Raw genomic sequence first — 19476 nt, forward strand, 5'->3', positions numbered from 1 at the left:
GAGAAGGCAAAGGCAACCCACTCTAGTACTCTTGGCTGGAAAATCCCATGGACGCAGGAGCCTGGTAGGCTGCAGTCCATGGGGTCGCGAAGAGTCGGACACGACTGAAGTGACTTAGCAGCAGCAGCAGCAGCAAAATCTAAATATTTGACATCCCACAGTAAAAAAATGTCTGGGAGTTTGGTGGATTAGCAGGGTTTCCTCCAGATCTTTGAAGTGATGTCAGCATCACTACAATTTGAAATCCAGGGAGATATCTCTCCAGGGGAGATATGCAGTGAGTCCATTTCTGAATGAAGTGCGTGAATTCATAGATACTCTCACTGACATTGAGAACTGAGCACAGCCTATATTTGATTTTATACTTTATATTTTTTAAATTAAAATACACAGGCACCTATAGTAAATAAAGAGCAAAGGAAGTAAAAAAAAAATGAATAAGGAAGTAAATAACTATTACATTGGTGAAATTTCAAATGATAGAAAAAAATACAAATTAAGATAATTTCCCCCACTTTACTCCCATTCTCCAGAAGTAGCCACTTTAATCCTTTCAGTGATCTTGGTTCTTCTGGATGTTACCACTGCAACTTTCTATAGTGTAGCTTACTCTTATTTCCAGATTTACCTGTTACATGTGGTATCTACTGCCTTCACTTTATGTAAGATTATAAATTGAACTTACCTTTGTTATTTCCACCTTCCCTTCCTTTCTACCTTCCACTAGCTCCTTTAGAGGAGACATTTATAACTTTAAGAAATATCTAAATCCTGAAAGCTTAACTTTAGATACAATCTATTGAACTCTATTGCAGGAAAATCAAGAAATTAACGTATGCTCACTCTTTTCTATTTCTCTTTATTCTAACCTATGAATTTTGTTAAATAATTTTGTAAACATTGTCAATATTTCAATATTTACACTCTGTCCTATAATGCTAATTGCCATTCATGATTTATCTATATTTGCTAAATTTTAGTGTGTATAAAATGACTTAAGAAACATATTAAAAGATATTGAAACCAGTTTGCTGTCAGCCATATTGAAGTGACTGGGACCAAACTAATCCGGCACCCATAGCATAAGCTTGGACAAAATTATACGAGGCAATTGTTTTGAGGCATTGAACAAGTGAGCATGTCAGACCAGGATCTCTGAGAGAAGGGAAGCTCATGGAGTGATCTCCACAATTTTCCCGGTTTACTTCCAAGGGATAATTACCAACAATGGTGCAGAGGGCAGCAATCCCAAGAAGTCTGGGGACAGACATCAGAGTTCAGGCAGCTAACGTGGCTCAAATCTTAGGATAGGGGATGATATCAGACAGAGAGAAGAGATACGAAGAGAGAACCCCAGAATCTATGTTGGAAACCCTAGCAAGTCTCAGGGCTGAGTTATGCATCTATAGCGCAAGACTGCCTAAAGCTCACTAGATGGCAAATGGAACAGGACTGGACGCAGCACAGAGACACAGGGGGTCAAGTAGTGAGCAGAGAAAACCTTTGCTGGCAACAGTGGAGCCTTGGTCCCGCCAGAGTGGAGAGACCTCATAGACGCCTCTTTGATGCCGCAGGCAGACAACTGAGAAATCACAGAGACCTTCTGGAGGGAGTAGAACTGCATCTTAGAGTAAAAGTCATTCTAGATCATTTCAGCTAGGCATAAAGTCAAACTCAGGAACTGTCTGTAGGAAAACAGTGTTTGCACATTGAATTCTAACAAGTTAGACCAGCTCAGCACACACTTTAGGCTTTCCACAACCCTGCACAAGCAAAGCATAAAACCAAGCCCATGCAAGTCAGCAGGATCAGCCTGTAACTGAACCACTTGCCAGAGCAAGAATCAATTCTCTTCAGGGATAAAAAATAGAATCCAGAGATGCTATAAAACAAATAATTTTCAATATTCAGTGTTTAATGAAAAATCAATAGATATATGAATAAATAGAAAAATTTGAATCCAGCCAGTAAAAGCCAAACTTGAGATGGCCTAAATGTTCATTTTAGGGGACCAAGTCTTTAAAAGCAAGTAGTATAAATATATTCAAAGAATCAAATGAAAAGAAGTCAAATAATTAAAGAAAATATTGTCTTTATAATTGAACAGACAAGAAGTCCAAGAAGTTTAATAGAAACTATACAAAGGAGCCAGAAGAAAATTGTAGACCTGAAAAGTAAATACTGAAATTAAAATTCACTGGCTGGACCTAACAGTAGATTGGAGACAGCAGAGGAAAGAGCCAGTGAGTGTGTAGACAAACCAATGAAAGTTATCCAGTCTGAAGAATAGGAAGAGAAAACATATTAAAGAAAAATAATCAGGCTCCTGGAGAGCTGTAGGACAGTAGATGTTCTTGGTATACTAGTAAAGGAAGGAGTAAGATTGGGGCGGAAAAAATTATTTGGATAAATAATATCCAGAATATACCATTGTAGCATTGTACCATTGTGAGAAATTTTATGAAAAAACCACTGATTCATAGATTTAAGAAGTGAATCTCAAGCATAAAAATATAAAGAAAGTTACTAGACAACATACCTGACACAAATACTAGACAAATAGTGGACAAATTATAGCTATATTGCTAAAAACAAACACAAACAAACAAACAAAAAAAACAGATTTTTACAAAAAGGTTATACAGAGAAGAGCAAGGATAAGAAAAATTACTGATTTCTCATAGGAAATAATGGAGGCCAAAGGCAATCATATAAAATGGCTTCAAAAACTGGAAAACACTGCTAACCTGGGCTTTATCCGCTAAAATATATATTTCAAAACTAAATAAAACGAAGATGTTTTTAGATAAACAAAAGCTGAGTGATCTCACTATCAGCAATTTTTTCTGCGACCAATGCTGAAGGATCTTCTTTAGACGAAAGGAACCTTATGGGAAGTCAGATCCATGGTAAAGAAACAAGAAGACTGAAAATGATAAATAGATGGGTAAATATTTAAATATTATGTTTTCTAAGCTAAATATTTAAAGCCAAAATAAAAACATTGTAAGATGAGGTTTACAACATATGTATAACCAAAAGGTAGGACACCAATGTCACAAAGTATGAGGCTAGAATAGACTTGCATTTTTGTGTGGCTGCTGTATTTTTAAATAGCAAAGTATGAAGCTCGCAGCAGGTGGTACCGAGTGTCGGGGGTCTGTGCTGTGCTTTGAGCTGAGCTTGTTGCTCAGCCGTGTCTGACTCTCTGCGACCTCATGGACTGTAGCCCACCAGGCTCCTCTGTCCATGGGATTCTCCAGGCAAGAATACTGGAGAAGGGTGCCATTCCCTTCTCCGGGGGATCGTCCCAACCCAGGGACTGAACCCAGGTCTCCTGCATTGCTGGTGGATTCTTGACCAGCTGAGCTATCAGGGAAGCCCGTCAGGTGTCTCATGGTAAGATAAAAGTGTAAAGTGAGGAATGGGAAATGTCAGATGTCAAGGATGGACTGTGATGTGTGAAGAAGTGTAGTAAGTAAACTCTAAACAGATGAATACATTCATATTTGTGTATATTGTTAATAACACTAAAAATAAAGATGTATTGGTAAGAAGCCAATAAAAAAATAAAATAGAACAATAAAAAACACTTTATTTACGCAAAAATGTAGAAAAAAAGCTCAAGAAGAATAACAACATAAAGCACGAAGATAAACTTCAAATCACATCCATAATTACGTTAAAGTTAAATGAACTAAAAATCCTTAATTAAAAGGCAAAAGTTATAATAATGGATTAAAAAACAATGAACCAAAGGGATATATTTTAGAGATAGATGTACACATCAGTTGAAAGTGAAAGGTATGGCATTCTGAAAGTAAACATAAGGAGGCTGGCATGGCTGTTAGTCAAAGTGGATTCCCAGCAAAGAGTATTATAAGGAATAATACATAATGGAAAAAAAAAAAAAAGATGTTCCATTTTTCTCACCTGAAAGACAAAACAATCCTAAATATGTTGCAATTAATAACAAAACATTAAAATTTATTAATAAAATGATAATTAAAGGGAGAAATAGACTTTCATGATCAGAGATTCCATGTCACTAAATTCCTGCCATTTAAAGGCAACAAGCCATGGACTACACTTTTAAGGGGTCACTTTATTCACGTCCTTGCTTGTTTTTACAGCATTTACGTACTTAAAATTTTCTTGTAGTTCCTTTTCCTGGAGTATTTCCTCAAGAAATGTCTGGAAATAAGACCACGGGACTTGCCGTGGAAGGTGGCTTAATTCTTGGACTCAGGCCACAATCTGCTTTGTAATGTACATGTCTGGACACGAAAGATGCTGTTTTATAATAGTTAAGTCACTCGAAGGACCTGTCAATTCAGCAGATTGAATGAGCTTAAAATCTAAGTATCTTCATTAGCCATGTAGCTTTTGATGTGTAATTTTTCTCTAACCATTCTTGGTCTTCATCTGGATATGTCTGAAGAAGGATGGGCAAGAAATCCTCATGATAAATGAAGTGCCTTGAATTACTTTATGTGATGGAATGACCGTATTTCTCAAAGCAACTATAAACCACCACCCTTCTCAGCAGGCTTCCCTCCACAAGCTTGCCCAGTGATTGGTCATGGGGCTGTTTTGTAAGGTTTTATTCTCTGAAATGTGAGCGGTCATACTAATTAAAATATGGCCTCTAGTTTTCCAAATTCACATTTAATTCTTTATCTTTCACTGTTTCTCAGGTCACTTTGAAGGATAAACTACCCAGAGAATATAGGCAAGCTTATTTATTACTGTATCCTGTGCTATGAAAAGGTATAACACAGGTGACTCAGACATTTTCAAATGCTTATCTCTTACCATCCTCATCCTCAAAGAGCTTCTACATGAAATATATGTATATATACATATACATACACATATGTGTGTGTGTGTGTGTGTGTGTGTGTGTGTGTGTTTAGTTGCTCGGTCATGTCCAGCTCTTTGCGACCTCATGGACTATAGCCAGCCAGGCTCCTCTGTCCATGGGACTCTCCAGACAAGAAAACTGAAGTGAGTAGCCATTCTCTTCTCCAGAGGATCTTCCCAACCCAGGGATTGAACCTAGATCTCCTGCATTGCAGGCGTGGGAAGCCCATATATACATATACACACAGATATATGTAATTTACTCAAGATATGTATTATATAATATATCTGATATAATGTGTGCATGCTCAGTTGCTCAATTATTTCCAACTCTTTGCAACCCTGTGGGCTGTAGCCCACCAGGCTCCTCTGTCCCTGGGACCTTCCAGGTGAGAATATTGGAGTGAGTTGCCATTTCCTCCTCCAGGGGATCTTCCAAAACCAGGGATCAAACCCCTGTCTCCTGCAACTCCTGCATTGGTGGGTGGATTCTTTACCATTGTGCCATTGGGAAGCATCTATATATAATATATGTATATAATTTATGTATGCTCTATACACCTAATTTAAATATATTAATTTAAATAATATAATTAAATATATTATATTTTAATTCCCATCAAAGTTTCTGGGATATATTTGTATATAGAACCATTTAAAGCACTTTAAAAATGTTTCTTCAACATTTTTCCACCAACATTTACAATTTTGACCCTTTTGGTTTAGTTTATGTTATTATTTTACTGTATCGATTTTATCATACTTTGTCATGAAATCCCTTTGGCTCTCTGTGTTTAAAGGTGCAAAAAAATATAACAAAAGCTGACTTTCTTAGGAACTTAAAAGGCAAAACACTGTTTGAATCATGCTATGAGGAGACACGAGAAAGATTCTGATAAAATTCACTTTCAGCTGAAAATTTCTAAGCATTATATTAATGACCTTGAAGATTGTCCAGCAAAAATATCTTGTGGGTATGAACTTCTTCAAAGGTTGAAATATAGGTTAAAACTCTCCAGAGGCTCCTGTGATATCAAATAAAAAGCTTAATCAATTTGTAGAAGCAAAAAGGTGGACATGCTTTAGAGCACCAGAAATTGATACTCTGAAATCTACAATTATTGGAACTGAAAGTAACTAACTTGAAGTCTGATAAGATTTCTTTCTGCTAAGTGTTTCTTCTGCTTGGGCAGACATGAAAGGAAAAACAAATTTCAGTGGATTTGAAATCAACAGAACGTTGTAAATGTGTCAGAATTTCCATGCTATAAAAATGTCATTTTATCTCGCAAAGGTTAAACCCCTTATCCTTATACATTGTCCCTTTCAGTTGTCACCCACTATTAACCCTTGTGATGTGACTTTAAAGCCTGGGCTTCAGCAGAGTGGATCTGGTGCTGGTCCATGGCCTAGAAGGACCATACCTAAGGCCAGGTAGAGGCACTTTCTGGTGCAACTGTATGGAATTCAAGTAAATCTATTATTGTTAGAATTACTGGATACTTTTAGACAAAAAAAGGAAACTCTCCAAATTAAAGAAATGCCTATATATGTCTATGTATTTTCCATTTTTGTTACATAAGAGCGTGAATTTACCGTGGCCGACACCTCCAGTGGCTATCAGGTAAGGAAAAAGGGCGCTTGCTGAGTTTTTCTCCTCGGGATTCAAGGACTAGGCTAAAAAGAATTCAGAAATCTGTTCTGATGAACAGGAGGGAAGAAATTAGGTCAATGGACTCCTGATGACCTTGAAAGTTTAGGAAAGCCCTTGAGGATTATCCACGCTGTCTTGTGATGACAAGCTAAGCTTTGTACCTCCCAGGTGAAGCTCCAGATTGAAACATTCGATTTGAACTGATTTCAAAGTCCTTAACTGAAGCCTGGTGGCAGTTTGCTTTCTTTCGTTTTCTCCGAAGGGTTGTGCGCCTGTGCTGTCCAGAGAGACTTGCTGATGTGTTCCTGACTGAAGGCATCAGGCAGTGGAGCCATGGAACCAAAAGGAGACTCAGAGGGATCTCTGATGGGTGCTGGAGGCAAAGGGTAAACTTGGGGGAAAGGTGGCCTGTCCCCTGAAGAACTCACTTTCATTAAGCTATTGTGCTGGGGAAACAGAAACAGCCTCCCCAAAACCTTATGTGCTCAAGGTTGAGTTCAGGCAAGAACATCCTTAAGGAGAAACTCAAGCACCCCCTTGCCTAGCAAGAAAGTGCTGTGACCACAAAGAGGCCGCCTGGAACCACAGCACCCCTTCAGATTCAATGTGGCTAAACCAGGAGCCACGTGAGCAGAAAGCATAAAGTTAGAAAAAGAAATACAAAGTAGGATTTTTTTTCCCCTAAAACTAGGGCATAGATCATTTTCAAATTGTCAGCTATCATTTGCTAAACATGAAAACATTTAAGATCTACCTAAATAATTTGTTGTCTTGAATCACCATTTACACAACTATCGTTTATATAAAATACAGTATTTATATCCACTGGTTTTCAGGTTTTTAGTATTTTAGAAAACTTTAATATATTTCAAATCGTCCTAATTACGTTTATGCCCCAAGCCCAGAATACCAAAAACACAATTTAAGAAATATGAATAGTTAGATTTTGAAAGAAAAAAAAAAGTTCAAGTGGCGCTTTTGAAAATTGCCAATAGTACCGTCTAAATAGTAATGATGGGCAGAAGTTTTATTAATTTTTTCTTGATTAACAGTTTAAGAAACTATTTTTATAACTTATCTCCTAATAGAGAATAGTCTTGGTTTTTGGAAATTAAAGCTATGAGAAAAACCTGATTTAGCCAAGATCTATGTGTTACCAAGACATATATTTTTAACTTTGTTTCATGAACAAAGATGCAAAAAAAAGTGTTATGGAAGTATGATTCATTTTGTTCAGTTGAGGATGTATTCAAGAAAAAGACATCAGGTTGTAAAGAGTTTCATTTGCTTCCCCTTTCAGAAGTGGAAATGTCATGTTGAGATGTTCTTGACCTGGTAGTTTTCCCCATTCCTGTTCCTTTCAATTCTGACAATGGGTCGTTGGCCAACAGAATGCTTTAATCTTGAGATGCTGGTGTTTTTAGTTATGGTTATTTTTCATGCTCTAGATTCAGGAAGGGGCTTCCCAGGTGGTGCAGTGGTAAAGAATCTGCCTGCCAATGCAGGAGACACAAGAAACGTGGGTTCAATCCCCGGGTGGGGAAGATCCCCTGGAGAAGGAAATGGCAACCCACTCTGGCATTCTTGCCTGGAGAATTCCATGGACAGAGGAGCCTGACAGACTACAATCCAAAGAGTTGCAAAGAGTCCGACACAAATGAGCACATGTGTAGACTGAGGAAGAATTAAATGGAATTTGGTTTCCCCTATCCTTACCCTCCAACTCCTCAGGGAGAGCCGGCAGGTTTTTGTTTTCTGGATACCGTTCTCAAACTCACCGTGGTGAAGAAACTCTTGTAGAGTAAAATAAAAATGACTTACTAGAAAAAAACCAAAAAGGTACACATAAAAACCAAAGGTACAAATAAATCAGTTTTAATTATTAAAATCAACAGGCCAGTAGTACTCAGTAAAAAGTCATGAAATTTTCCAAGGACTGCTTCTAAGTTGTTACACTTTCCTCTCTGTGGACGTGAGACAAACAGTTCATGAATTTCCCCCTGTTCTCAGCACTGTTCTAGAAGACTGGGCTCCCTAGGAGGTAATGACCAGAAGCTTTTCTGTATTTCAGGACCACACTGAAGACAGCTCTCATGGAAGCCAAGGCCACTGATGGAAATAATCAGAGATAATTTGCAGGGAAAGATGAGAGCTGACTTCTCTGCTTAGGTGGAGGCTTAAGAAAGCCTGCAAGGTGGAGAGCAGGGCTGAAATTGTTGTGTATGATGAGGGCCAGAACCTTGCCTGAGGGAAGAAAACCCAGGAAAAAGCACAGGGAAAGGGGAGAGAAGGGAAAAGATCTGTGTATCAGAAAGGCTCTCACCGAGGGCATTTCTGCTGCCCATCGGGACCCCAGAGAGCCCATTAATAGCGGAGGCTTCAAGTTCAAGAGTGGTGAGGGCTCTCAGGAGGACATCGGACTAACCAGCATCAATGAGCAGTTCCTCCCTGCTTTTCGTGGATTGTTCTCACACAGCCCATTGTCAAAGAGGGTGATACAAACAATGGCCAGATTCTCTATTAAAAATATAGATGAGATTTAAGCAGGACTTATTATTTATATTGAGAAAAAAATTAACATGCCAAAACTGAAAGTCGAGTGCATTTCATGCTCACACATTCATTTCAGATCATGAAAGAGAAGCTATTTCCATGTGCTATATAGCCCGCCAGAGTTGTTGGTAATTAACATGCAAGGTGGCTATCTGGGTTCTAGTGTTTAAAGACTGTCTCCTGAGTGGTTGATCTGCCTCCCATGCACTTAATGTTCAGATGTGCAAAGGAATATAAAAGTGGGAGGACATGGTAGAAAATAGGCAAGGGCATCATCAAAACATTAGAGGCTTTGAGGGATTTCTGTGAGATGTGGCTGAGCATCTGAGGAGAGAGCAGAGGGTACCACTCTTCCAGCCGAACCCTCTGTGATGCTCTGGGCTCGCTCAGGTTCCAGGCAGATGGAAGCTGAGATACAGGTGGACTCCAGGCTTTCAGGATCCAGAGTACCAGGTCGATGACAGAATCTGGGGAGGCTTTATCTTCCAGGGTAGAACACCGCTGTTATATTCCCAATGATGGAAGTTGTGCTTGTTACCTGGGTAACATCCCTCTTGTCTAACTCCAGGCTACCCTAGCAACATGATAAAAAGAGGTCCTTAGGAGTAGTGAGAGGAAATGATTCTGGACCGAAAGCCTCCACTTTGAAGGATCAGCCATTTGGTCGTTCAATCTGGCAATGCTGAATTATATTAAATCCAAGACGTTCCCATTACTGCTTATCTGAGCCTAGAATACTTTAACAGAGGTCAACACTCCCAGATGCTTTCTATAGACTAATATGCAGTGAATAATCACTGGGTTTATGAAAAGATTGAGAATTTCACAAGAGACAGACCACATGAAAAATCATAGCCAATGTTTACCTGGAAAACCGAGCTGATCAAGATATAGCAGGTAAATTTAGAGAGTATTACTTTTCTCTTGCTGTGTTACAAATCAGCACAAATTGAGTGGCTTTAACAAGTGCACACTTATTGTATCACAGTTTCTCTGAGTTAGGAGTCTGCTCGCAGCTTGGCTGGGTCCTCTGCTCGTGGCCTCAGAAGGTTGTAGACAGTGTGCTGAGCAGGGTGTGCTCTCATCCAGGAGTTTGACTGGTACAGAACCTGCTTCCAAGCTCCCGTGCAGTGTTGACAGAAATCATTTCCTTGTGTCTGAATTGAAGGCTTCCATTTCTAGCTCTGGGTCCAAAGCCATCCTGGGGTCCTGGGGGCTGCCCACTGCCCCTGGCTTTGTAGTTCCCTCTGTAAGCTCTTCATAAGCTGGCAACCTGCTCCTTCAAGACCAGCTGTGAGCATCACTCAAGTGCATGCCAGCAAGACAAATATGTACACACAACTCAGATTCACACACACACACACAGTCTCAGGAATGACATCCCTCGCATTTACCATGTGATGCAATTAGAAGCAAGTCTTAGTTTCTGGCCAAACTCAAGGTGAGGGGATTACACAGGTCATGAAGATGGGTCCTCTCTAGAGTCTGCCCAACACAGAGTGTCTGACTCCCTCTCGCAGTGCTACAGGGAGCGAATACCTACGAAAGGGAATAAGCAGAAACCGGATCTCTGCGTGTGTTGTTGTTTTCTAATAAGGGAGCTAGCAAAACATACTTGAAAATCTAAAAACGTGTCTATGATTTATTCACTGTTTTCATTTCTCCAGATTTGAAAGCTAAATAATGAAGAGTACCACAAGGCAAAAGCAAAGTAGATGCGCGTGGAAGAGGTTTCAGGAAACTCAGCACACGAGTATTAGGAATCTCATGCAAAGCGTGCAGGGGAAAACTACTAGTAAAAAGGCAATTTTTTTGCTAAAGAAACTGTCCTTCTCCTTAAATGTATGTTTTTGCAGATAATGAGCACCCCATTATCAAAATAATAATTATAATAATAATACTTGTTCTATCTAGACATACTATTGTAAAAGTTTCAAATATTTCTGTCATATAGGCAGAGGCAAAAAGAAAATTACTTATACTTCTGTAGCATCTAATAATAAACCAATCTTGTCCTCAAATGCTGGAATACAATAGAAGATCGTCTATAAAGTTTAGAGGGAAATTATACGAGAACCAAAACCATCATTTTTATGATTTATAATTGTCTCCCTATGACAATGCCAAAGGAAAATCACTTAAAGATGAACTTCAGGAAGCTGGAAAATAAATCAAAATAATTATTTCAGGGAAGGGGGAATCGGAGTGTAAAAAATGGAAGACAGGAGAAAAAAGTTACAAAAATTCAAATGTTAATACCTAAACAGTTTTAACATGATAATAAAATTAATCTTGAACATCAAAAAATTCTGAGGTTAAAAAAATGGAAAGTAGTATAAAAATAGTAATAGAAATAATTATTTATATGAAAAATCCAGTTATTTTAACAAAAACTAAGAGGTGGGTAGAAAAAAGGAGAAAATTAAAGAGAGGTGAATTTTTTATTCCACGGGTTGGGGAGAAAAGTCAGAAGGTGCTGCTAGCGACCAAAGATATAAAATAATGAAGAATCTAAGAAAGCTGTAAAGACCTGGGCAAACCGTGTTGCTGTCAGAAGACCTAGAATGCTAAAGAACTCAATCCTCCCACCAAATTAATCTACAGATTTAGGGCAATTTCAATAAGATTCCCAACAGGAGTTTTTGTGTTTTTTTTTTAATAATGAAATAATCCTAAAGTTCATTTGAGAAAATAATCATGTTAGAGTTAAAAGATAGATGAGGGGGACCTGCCTACGAAAACATCAGTGTACATTAAAAACCCAGTGTTTTACTGCAGCAGAGACAGACAGATACATAAAACAGAATAGAGCATCTTGAAACAGACCCAAGAATTTGGTAGTGACATTTCAAATCAAGATGAAATAAATGGTATTAGAGGAAATGACTATTCATTTAGAAAAATATTAGATTCAGGCCTCAGATAAATTCCAAAGGGATTTAAATTTGTCATAAAATCGCAAAAAAAAAATACATTTAAAAAATATCTGTACCTTATGAGATTCAGGACACTCATCTGAGGAGAACAGCAAAGGCAAAACTATAAAAGAGAATAGTGGTACATTTAACTGTATAAACATGTTACACTACCGGTGGTCAGAAAAATAACATAGAAAAATTAAAGTGCTAACAGTAAGTTGAGAAAATGTAGATGCTAAAATATAAAAGCAGAGCTTGTACAAATTGATACCCAAAATTAAAAGCCTTAGTGGAGAAATGTGCAAAGGACCAGGGCATCACCAAGAAGAAATACTGATTCCTAATAAACACGTAACACTCAAAGATGCACAATTCAGCACAATAAAGCATCCACGATGGTCAGCCGTGAAGTAGCAAAGATTCAAGATGGAAAGGCACGCTCACGGGTACAGTGAAGGAACATGCTGAGACACCACCGCTGCCGGGACGAGTTGCTGCAGTTTTTCTGGAAGACATTTTGGCGAGAAAAATAAAACAGCAATTTCACTTCTGTCAATTTACTCCAAGCAAATAATCACAGACACACAGATTTAGCTTAAAACGATAGTCCTCAAAGGGATATTTAGGAGAACAAAAATGTACTGGTTAAGGAAAAGCCTAAATGATCAATAACACAGAAATTGCTTCAATAATGACACGGGGAGAGAGCTTCACAATACATTACGAGACAAGTGTTACAAGGCAGTTATGTCACATATCTCCTGTTTTAAAATCAAAAAGTGCATTTGCATGGAAAAGCACAGTATAAGTTTATCTTGCTTCAGTGAGCACCAAATGTTTTCTCCTTACAGTGGTTGTAAGTGTCAAAGCCTCGACAGTGTTTAAGAAAACAGCTCTGAGTTGCAAAGCAGCCTCTGTTCCCCTACCCCACTGAGGTGTGGGGTCTTTGCAGTCATCATGCTGAACACGTGGGTGAGTTTGCAAGGAGCAGGAAAGATCGGGGGTGTACTCAGGAAATCCAGAGCGACATACCCCTCTAATTCACGGGAGTGCCACCTGGTCATTAATCTAACCTCACTCTGATTTTTCAGCATATGGCGAAACTATTACAAAGACATTGCGGCCAAGGAAAAGTACAGTTTGTGAATGCTGCACGGATGGGTCATGCTTGGCTGGTAACACCAACTGGCAGAATGAGTGCAATTTTTAAAATATGAAATACAAATTTTTATCAAAGGAGAAGTAAAACATTATAGCTTTGGGTTCATTAAACCCGGCTCACATTCTGGGATTCCAAAAATATAGCACTGGCTATTTAAAGCTGCAGCTTGACGAAATGGCTCGGAATCAAGCCCTGGAGACCGGGGCTGAAGTGCATGCAGGGCTGCCCCCTCGCCTCTGCTGGGCTCAAGTGGACCCGGCAGGCTCCTTCCTCCCCCGACCCTGGGGAAAGAGATGGCAGCCGCAGGGGCTAGTCAGGTTCATACCAGTGGGGCTGGTGGGGTCCCCCGGCCCCACCCCAGACGCCGCGGCCCAGCCCTCAGGACTCTGCCCTGATCCTCTCACTGAAGAATGAGTAAGCAGTGTGTCCTTGAGCCCAAGGCACGCGACCTTCTAGCATGGCCTACGCTGCCTCTTGGGGATCTGCCCTTGGGCAGCTCCTGCCTGGGGCGTGGGTCAGGGTGAGTTCCAGAGGCAGACGAGGCTGTAGGATGCTGTCCGTGCTGAGCCCTCCTGCTCCCAGCAGTGAGTGGTCCTTGGAACCGTCCACGCCTCCCAGGACCGCTGTGAGCTCAGTGCTCGGAGCATGTGCCTGGCCCAGGACAAGGGGACCACAAATAGGTATCATGATTATCACATGCTGCTCTAGGAGCCGGGTGAGGATCCCTATCCTGCACAAAGAAGGGCGAGAGCCCAGGGTTCAGGGGAGCTCCCTGACTCCTTCCTTTGCTCCTGCGTCTCGGGAGATGCTCCATCGATTGTCCCTGAGTGCTGCCTGCCTGTCTGTTATCTGTTTCTCCCTCCCCTCTGTCCTGTCCCTCATCTGACACACGGCTCCCCCGGCTCAGATAGCCTCTCCAACAGGCTCCCATCTGGACTCTGGACTTTCCTTCATCACCAAACCCCTGGAACACCCTTTTCACCCTGGTACCCCCGCAACCCACCACCTCCAGATGCCCTGGACCCCACCCACCCACCCCCTACTCTGCTCTCAGAAGTCTCTGAATTCTTCCTTTTCCCTCTGAATTAATCAAGGAAAAGGAAGACCATTTTAAGATGCATTTTTAACAAAAGATGTATTTTGCCTCAAGTGTAGAGTTTAGCTATAGATATTGATCCAAGTCATGGGCCAAATGAACATCACGTTTATCCTACTCGCAACAACGTATTCGTTATTTTTTATGGATCAATAGAATTCAGGTTTCTATGAGATGAAAAGCACTTCACCAGTAAAATCAGAAGAGCAGCATTTAACATTAGCCTTGTGAGTAAACAGAAGCATGCTGCCAGATAATGAGAGTTAATTTTTCTCTTCTGCTCTCCTTTAGTGGCCCTGGTGACAGAGTAGCCTCTGCTGTCCTTTAATCTGGCAGCCCCGAAATCCTTACTCCTCACTCTTTGTTTGAAATCAGACAGCTGGCTATCTCTATACCAAGTTTCTTTTCATTTTTTTTTTTTGTGGGGGGAACATGGGTGGGGGTGGGAGGGAGCTATAATTAAAGAAAATTAGCTGTGATGGTACAAGGCGAGCTTTGCAATATAGTGCTCCAGTAGCAATAAAGGATTTCTCCACTGAGAACAAGTTTCTATTCACCTAGAACTGATCTTATAATTCAAACACACTCTGGCTGTGAAATCTCGCCAGCAAAGTCCTTATGAGCGATATCATCTTAAATGCAGGCAGTGAAAACTGGGGCGATATTGCTAATAACAGTGCTGCATTAATTAATTGCTATAAAATTTGCAAAATAAAAAGAACACTGGGAACAAAGCGATATAATATTTACCAGTGCTGAAAATTAGAAATAAATATTCAACATGCCCTTTTTGAGTCATACGAGCAAGCAGTTTTGAATAATAAGGCAGGACAAAGCCTTTTACGTGGGAAAAGCTAATGATTTCCGCATTTTGCTGCTGGTGAGGAATTGAAGGATGGCCAATTTGAATCTTCCTTCAATCTCCCATCAATAAAACACAGACAAGGCAGAGGCGAAAGCTGATCTGGGGGAGTCATGCTTTTATAATTGCTTTTTACCCTCAGGCATTTGAAATCCAGAGGGTCAGGAGTCCTTGTGAGAAAGTGAGTGTAGCCAAGAGGCCCAGTCAAAACCCTGAGACAGAAATTAATTTGTTTGTGAGGCTCAGGTCTAATTTGAGGCAAGAGAACACTGCGTGGCACTTTATAATGTTATAACCTAATTAAAGATGGATCCACGTAAAATATTTATGCAAACTTTACCAAACCCGAAGATTTTAATCTCATTTGAGAGGTTAGCTGACTTCTGGGACCAAAAACAATTCCTAAAACAAGCTTTTGGACCAGGAATCCGGAAGGCAAACTATTAAAAAAAAAATAGGTATTGCGAAATTTTCACTCATTTTCGGCACCTATTAGTCATTTTAATTAGGGACACCTAATCTCTTGCTGCGTTTTTGGACTGCTTGGTTACTGGGTTAACTCCAGGCTGCTTTATTCAAATATGCTCTTTTTTTTTTCTTATTTTACTCCTCGATGAGAAATGGAAGGGAAAATTTATATTTCTTGGGATTTTGTAACTGCCTGCATGTGGCTACTTCTGGCCAGAGCCCCACCCTGGATGCCATTAGTAAGTGTGTAGCCGGTGAACAGGAAATAAGCCACTTGGCCAGAAAAAAAAAAAGAGTGAACAAAACCTACTGTGACCAGAGCGGTGGTCCTGGGGTCTCACCCTCCCTCGGTGTCTGATCCCCCATATTGCACATGAATACTCCACGGGGACTCCAGGTCTCAGCCCTTTCCAGGGTGCCTTATTCTCAACATTTTCCCTAATTTTTGTTGTTGTTCGGTCATTCAGTTGTGTCCTATTCTTTGCAACCCCATGGACTGCAGCCTGCCTGCCAGGCTTCCCTGTCCCAGATGATAATGAGTAACAGGTACATTTGCTGTGGTTGTTGCTGTTCAGTCATTCAGTCGTGTCTGACTCTTTTGCCACCCTATGGACTGTAGCCCGCCAGGCTCCTCTGTCCATGGGATTCTCTAGGCAAGAATACTGGAGTGGGTTGCCATTTCCTCCTCCAGGGGATCTTCCTGACCCAGGGATCGAACCCATATCTCTTGCCTCTTCTGCATTGGCAGGTGGATTCTTTACCACTAGCGCCACCTGGGAAGCCTGTAAAAAATATATATATATATAACATCACATCGGCCAAATTAGCCATTTTAAATGCACAACACATGGCATTAATTGCATTCACAATGTGTGCAACCGTCACCACTATCTATTTCCAAGACCTCTCCGTCACCCCAGACAGAAATTGACACCATTGAGGAACAACTCCAAATTCTACCACCATCCACCCCTAGACCCTGGTAGCCTCTAATCTACCTTCTGTCTCCATGAAAGCTGGGCACACCCCTTTGATGCCTTGAGTTTCCTCTTCTGGAGTTTTCTTGTCAAGGAGAAGGAAGGAAGGCAGCTGAGAGGGTGCCTGTCATGAAGGAGGGGGACAGGGACAGAAGGAAAGAGGGAGGAGGGAGACCCAGAATCCAGGAGCGCTTGAGGCTGCTGGAGGCGAACTGGGCTGCCCAGGGCCAACAGCGGCGAAAGGACGGTCAGAGATTCCCGGGCTCAAGGCCAGGCTGGGGAGGCCCCAGGCTGAGGGTCTCAAGGGATGGATGAAGAAGTGATTCTCTGATGCGTCCATCTCGTTAAGACCACAGAAGGGAGAACTTTCCATTACACATCCATGCAGCACCCAGGCAGCTGAGACGAAGCTCAAGCCTACAGAAGGCCGCCCGCAGCTAGGTCTGCCCCACGCCAGCCTTCCAGCTTCCCACTGGAGAAAACCTTTTCTGGGGGTCTGGCCAGAGTTCTGTGGGCCGAATCCGCCAGTGGGTGTCACGGAGAATCAGTTCAACACTCCTTAGGAGCCTACAGGTTCTGAAAACAAATGAGGAAAGTTTCCAGACGCAGATGGAATAAATGAATGAATTTCCATTAAGTTCACATTTAGAATCCAGGCAGGCAAGCACCAAAGGCCACTGGGTCCATGTCCAGTCAGCACCTGGGTGACCTCTTGTTGCCTTAGAAGCACCTGACCCCTTCCTGCCCGGGGAAGTGCCACCCGTGTAATTAGCTGACGCGTTCCAAGCCAAGTAGACTTTCCTGTTGCACCCTGTATCGTGGAGCTGGATGTGTGAGAAAACGGCTGCAACATGTCTAGTTTTAGAACTACCTCTGACCCACTCCACGGGCCCCCCGTGCCCCATAAAACGCTCGCCTCCTAAGGAAGAACTTAATGAGAGTCAGCCGTAAATCACCGCATTTCACAGTTAGGTTTGTTTACTCGGCACCTGACTTAAAACTGTTGGCTGACCTGGTCTGTCATGAGCCGAGATGGCCAGGGTTTACTTAGTGACACCCAGGTCACCAGCTAACTGTCCCCGCCCTGACCCTGGAGACCCCCTCCCCAGTCTGACTGGGGAAGCAAGAAGGGACTCTCCTAGCAAAACTCAAACCCATCGCTCCGTGGGCTCCTTCCCCAAGGACGGATGGAACCAAGTCCAAGGACCACAGCCAGGCCGCTTCATGTTTCTGACAGCCAGCCTGAAGCCGGAGACTTGAGACAAGCAAATAAGAATGAGCGTTCCAAGCTTGTCCATAGACATTCTGAAAAGGGGGGGAAATACCTCTTGAGTTTTCATACTCTTGGGTGGTTTTGCTGAAGCCAACCCTTCATATGTGAAAACACAGCAGGATTGCTTCTGAAAGAGAGGAAGGGACATTAATGCTGGTAGCAATTTGCTTTGCTCATTGTGTTGCAATGGAGTGGGACCCTATGGTCTTTGCCCCTCCCCCCCGCTGCCCCCCATGTCCTCAGCCTGCCTTTTGTCTATAGAAAACTTTAAAGAATAACTTTAATCAGAAAAATGAGAACATGTGAAAACAAAGGAGAACAGTCAGAGGAGACCAAATAATAATAATGTAGTCATTAACCAAAGTCAAGAGACTTCAGTTCTTTCTCGAGGGCTACAGATGGTATTCTGAGCCATATCCTGGGGGTGTGCTGTCGACACTGTCGGCAGGTCTACCTCCACTGGGGAGCCGGGTGTGGGAGAAGATTGCTCGGGATTCTGTTCCCGAGACGGGGAGACTGCCCCTAGAGGGTGACACCCTGCCAGGAGATGGCCTTTGGGGGCCCCTGCAGGCCAGACCCTTGGGGGCAGCTCCCGAGCAGTCTCCCCCACAGTGGAGGTAAACCTGCCATCAGTGTCAAGAACATCCCTCTCCTTGTCTTGAATGGAGGGTTCCCTGAACATGAAATGAAAACAAAAGGACTCTTGGACTTCATAGTTCTGGTGTAAGGAAGCAATTTTTATTAGTCATGTTAGGATTATCTTTCATTTGAACATTCATTGACTTTCCCAGGTGGTGCAGTGGGTAAAGAATCTGCCTGCAATGCAGGAGATGCAGGAGACGGGGGTTCTATTCCTGGGTCGCAAAGATCCGCAGGAGAGGGCATGGCCACCCACGTCAGTATTTTTGCCTGGAGAATGCCACGGACAGAGGAGCCTGGAGGGCTACAGTCCATAGGACTGCAGAGTTGGACACGACCAAAGCAACTGAGCACGCATGCATGTGTTTTGAATCTTATTCTGAAGGGAGAAACACAGGAGGCCAGCCAGCTATGAGACACAGCTCAAGAAGTGGCAGAGGGGTGACCCTGGATGTTGGCAGTAGATTACAAGCCTCCATCCTCTCGGGTAAAAAGATGAGCCATCACTGGGTGTATTTTTATTTTCATAATTATAACATGCCTCTCACTGAAAATGACCATCTACCCTCCACACTGACAGTATGAGTTAGTGCTATAATGTCAGGAGCCTTCTTGAGCTGGATTATCTTATTCAAGAAAGACTGACCTGTTTCCCTTTCCAAAAAGAGAACCAGTTGGCCCATGAATTTGGAAAATGAAGGATGCAGGAAAAGCTCCCAGTCTCTTCCTAGGACTTTGTCAGTCTTAGAGAGAGAGCTGGGTGAGCATTCACCAGGGGGACGCCCTCAGACTGTACCCCGAACGGCACGGACCCTCGGGGAAAAGCCTTCGCGCCTTCTGAAATTGGGGTGTCCACTGCTGCAAGCATGTCAGGGGGCACTTCTCCGAGTGGTCAAGTGTCACCGCTTTCATTGCCGGAGAGTGTTAAACTGTCTCTGTAGTGAGTGAGGCCGCCACGAAATTTGCACTCAGCTTCCGCCAGCTCTGGGCCTTCTCATGTTCACATTTCTC

At 42.0% G+C, this 19476-nt stretch overlaps 1 long non-coding RNA gene across 1 annotated transcript; it reads left to right on the forward strand.

Moving 5' to 3' along the window:
• The first annotated feature begins 6776 nt into the window (after positions 1-6776).
• Positions 6777-11091, forward strand: LOC145539339 (uncharacterized). The gene is made up of 2 exons (XR_014077730.1): positions 6777-6903; positions 10738-11091. It is a non-coding gene; the product is annotated as an uncharacterized LOC145539339 (long non-coding RNA).
• Positions 11092-19476: the final 8385 nt, after the last annotated feature.

This window comes from Giraffa tippelskirchi, chromosome 2 (assembly GCF_054371585.1).
Source record: "Giraffa tippelskirchi isolate mGirTip1 chromosome 2, T2T-mGirTip1v1.2.pri, whole genome shotgun sequence".
Lineage (NCBI taxonomy): Eukaryota > Metazoa > Chordata > Mammalia > Artiodactyla > Giraffidae > Giraffa > Giraffa tippelskirchi.